Source organism: Borostomias antarcticus (genome assembly GCF_949987555.1).
Source record: "Borostomias antarcticus genome assembly, chromosome: 14".
NCBI lineage: Eukaryota > Metazoa > Chordata > Actinopteri > Stomiiformes > Stomiidae > Borostomias > Borostomias antarcticus.
Genome location: NC_140247.1, coordinates 18,908,491 through 18,913,123, shown reverse-complemented (window position 1 = coordinate 18,913,123; position 4,633 = coordinate 18,908,491).

The following is a 4,633-nucleotide window of genomic DNA, read 5'->3' as shown; positions in this document are numbered from 1 at the left end:
ATGGGAGGAAATTGGTGAGGAGAATTTCCGGTTTGACATTTTGTCATATTAGGATTAGCAAACAGCCAATTAAAACTCTCAGCTAACAGATGCAGCTCTCTGGGTGTTTTCATATCACCCCTGTCTAAGAAAGAGGGAGAGAAGGAGAGATAAGCGAGGGAGGAGGTTCTGGTGAGAGAAGCAGAGACAGAGAAGGGAGGAGAGGGAGAGAAAGATGAGTGAAAGAGTGAGAGAGGAGTGTGAAAGACAGACAGAAAAGAGAAAAAAAACAGATGTTGGACAATCACTTTGTTATCATTCTTATTTATTGAGAAACCACAATATAGATGGTAAATGGTAAATGGACTGCACTTATATAGCGCTTTTCCACCTTAGCGGCACTCAAAGCGCTTAACAATGGCCTCTCATTCACCCATTCACTAGGTGTCTTGCTCAAGGACACTTCGACATGTGGACAGTCGGAGCTGGGATTCGAACCACTGACCCTTCGATCATTGAACGACCCGCTCTACCGACTGAGCTACAGCCGCCCCTGACGGGCCGCTCCTACCAGGTGACATGGAGAGGGTCGATGTCGGAACCGCGAAGTCTGACTACAGGGGTTCCACAAGGGTCTGTCCTGGGTCCTCTCCTGTTTTACCTCTACACTACATCTCTGGGCTCTGTCATTCGCTCGCATGGCTTCTCCCATCACTGCTATGCCGATGACACCCAACTGGTCCTGTCATTTCCCCCTTCTGATGCACAAGTGGAGACACGCATAGCTGGGTGCTTGGCTGACATCTCGGAGTGGATGACGACACATCACCTCAAGCTCAATCTGGACAAGACTGAGCTGCTGTTCCTCCCGGGGAAGGGCTGCCCGCACCGGGACCTGGCCATCACCATTGAAGACACAGTGGTGACCCCGACTCAGACTGCGAGGAATCTGGGTGTGACCCTGGATGACCAACTGTCGTTTTCCGCACATGTCACATCCGTCACACACTCCTGCAGATTCATGCTCTACAACATCAGGAGGATTCGCCCTTTCCTCACTGATGAAACGGCGCAGGTACTCATCCAGGCCCTGGTCATCTCCCGCCTGGACTACTGCAACTCCCTCCTTGCTGGGGCCTCGGCGTCAGCCATTAAACCTCTGGAACTTGTCCAGAAAGCTGCTGCTCGCCTGGTGTTCAACCACCCCAAGTTCTCCCACACAACTTCCCTCCTCCGTTCCCTACACTGGCTCCCTGTAGCGGCTCACATCCCGTTTAAAACTCTGGCGCTAACCTACAGGGCAATGAAAGGAACAGCCCCCTCCTACCTCCAGGCCATGGTCAAACCCTACACCCCCTCCCGACCACTACGCTCTGCTACCTCGGGGCGACTGGTTGCCCCGTCACTCCGAGGCTCCTGCGGTCAATCGACACAGTCACGGCTCTTCTCTGTCCTGGCCCCGCAGTGTTGGAATGAACTGTCCACTGACGTCAGGACAGCAGTCGCTGCCCATCTTTTGTCGCAGACTCAAAACTCATCTCTTCAAGAAGTACTACAACAATCCTCCCTCCTAAGCACTTATTGTATTTTATTGTATTGTATTGTATTGCACTGTACTTTAGATTGCTATTCTTGCACTTTTCCTTCAGCACTAGATTATGCTCTTAGTCACTTGTTTTAGAAAGAAGATGAACTTGTGAGTTCTGGCAAGTAGTAGTACATTGGCTTTTCTTACGTTAAATGCAATTATTGTTAGTCGCTTTGGATAAAAGCGTCTGTTAAATGACTGTAATGTAATGTATTGTAAATTGCCATCCCTACAGGAGCTGCATGCATCCAGAGTCCTGAAACGGGCCAGAAAGACTGTGGCCAAACCCTTCCATCCAGGTCACGACCTCTTTGATTCACTCCCCTCCAGGAGGCAGGAGACTGCAGTCCACCAGGACTGGGCCCAAACGTCAGCAAAATCGATTCTTCCCCACAGCCATCAGCCTCATCAACAAGACTCGTGTCCCCCCAAGCCCACCCGCCAAATTAGACTACTACACCCTTTGCACCACTTGCACGTGACCCCTGATTGTATGTCAAACTACAAAGGCATAAATTAAAAAATATATATATCAGCACAGTCCGACACTGCCCCCTGGAGGATTCTGAGGGAGCACCATAGGTGGACACAGCTACCCAAAGATTCGATCATCCATGGTGAGGAATGCTGTTCTAGCTGTTATTACCTCAGCTACCGTGGTAACTAATACTGTCAACACAGACATCAACACAGGAGCAGAAACAAGTGTCTCAAATCAGCCAAACTGCATCGCAAAATCTGCAGGCCTGTGTTGATTTCCCTGAGGCCTAATCAAATAAGCTAGGGACGTGAGAGAGGTAGATCTCCAAACAAACCTAGTGAAGACAGAGCTCAGAGAAGCAGGCAAAACTTTCCCTTCTAACAAGCCGATTTTAGACGTGTCAGTCAGGCTGTAAAAGCCCACCTAGGACAGTAATCTTCCAGTCGTGTGTGGATGTCGTTTTAGAGAGCTTGTGTATCAGAAAGTCTAAAGACGGTGAGTAGAAGGGATATCTGAAGAGCCGTAAGTTTGATCGACTCGTGGATGGCACTCTTGGAGTCAGGCCAGGAAATATTGGGGATAGACATTGTGCAGACGTGCATGAATATGGCGGCTTCCATTTTAGAGAGTTCGTGTATCAGAAAGTCTAAAGAACCGTTCGAAACCGTAATGAAATATGATGCTCTGGACGTGAGAGAGGTAGATCTCCAAACAAACTAGAGAAGACAAGAGTTCAAGCAAAACTTTCACTTCTGACTTGTCAATTTTGCCTTTGATCCATCAGGATTTGAGCAGGGTGAACTGATCACACAGTAAATCAGTGTCAAGCAGGTGACAGATTACACCATAAGCCCTTTTATACAATTAAATCATAGTGGTCCTCCAAATGCCATTGCTTTTGACGTCTGTGTTTGCATCAGTATTGGTAGCTGAAGTAGTAAATGGTAGAACAACATTCCTCACCATGGGAGCTGTGTACCTAATATATTTATTTCATGCCTGTGTGTTTCATAAAAGGACTTTTGATGCACACTCCTATACCACACCCCCTGACTCGGCACACAGCCTTATAGGGTGCTTTTCATTTGTTATATTTACCTATGTGTGTCATTTTTATTTCAGGAAACAATTCCACTACCAGTGGAGTTTTGGGGCTGTGGCTCCTAGACTGTGGAACGCGCTCCCACAGGATCTGAGAGCTGCTGTGTCTGTGGACAGTTTTAAAGAGCAGCTAAAGACACACTTACTGTATACAGACTTTTATGCCCATAGTGCACAGTCATAGCAATCTGTACAATACTGTATCAATATACAGTATCATATCTTTATAACCAATGTACCATATTACAATAATGTCTAAGTTTATTTTGTGTATATTGCCTGTGGATATGTTTGATATGCTGTCTTTTTTTAATCTTACTTTTCTACTCAATGTAACTGTGTGTTGTTGAAGGGCAACTTGCTCCTAAGAATTTCACTCATTGTGCACAGTAATGTGACAATAAAGAGACTTGACCTATAAGGTGGTGTGTTACATTGTGATTTGGCCATGAGGGGATGTGGAATGTAGCTAATGTAGTTTCAGCTCTTTGCAAGCACACCCCACTAAAACAAGAAAAGTCACACAGGTGCATTAGGTTCTCTACTCAACGTACAAAGACAATTTTTTTGACTATGTTATTAATCGCTATTATTTCTGAGACAATTAATCGTCTAGCAAAATTTGTAATCTTTACAGCCCTACTTGGGGGGAGCCTGTGCTGATGGTCCTGGAGTCAAAGATGTGCTTGCTTCACATCCTGCTTCCTGTCAGACGTCTGTGATCCACTTGCAGGTGGGGTCGGGCGCACGCATCTGAGAGAGCATGCCCTCCAGAGTGAGCGGGAGGATGGTGTTGAAAGCAGAGCTGAAGTCCACAAACAGGATCCTGGCGTAGGTGCCTGCGAACTCCAGGTGCTGGAGAATGAAGTGAAGGGCCATGTTTCTACGTCATCCACTGACCTGTTGGCTCTGTAGGTGAACTGCAGGGGGTCCAGGAGAGGGGCTGTGGTGGATTTGAGATGTCGCAGAACAAAGCACTCAAAAACCTTCATTGCTACAGAGGTCAGGGCGATGGGTCTGTAGTCGTTGAGGCCAGTGATCCTTGCTTTCTTGCGGACGGGGATGATGGTGGAGGTCTTATGGTAAGAGGCTGTGTTGCAGCTGTGGAGCGGCCCAGTTAAAAGGATTTTTAAATTATGTTGTATTTTCATGAAATAAAAATGTCTAACTGACAGCAGGCTATGAGTTTTCTTGTGTGGGAAAATAACTGTTTCAACTGGGTGAAATTTGTTCAATTGGGTGAACAAAATATTTTTTTAAAGTAAATCTACTTGAATAATGTTGCACCTTTTCATCATAACTCTTTCCCCACATAACCTCCAACCGGGCATGCGCAAGTCCAACGCGTTCCTTTCCTGAGAATATGATTGGCTAGCGTCACGTGATCTACTTTCCGATTGGTCGTAGCGCATTTAGTTTGAATTTCAATGCGGGAATGTTAGTTGTGTTCAGCTCAATCGGGGTGGTGCTGCTGTCTGGCTGAG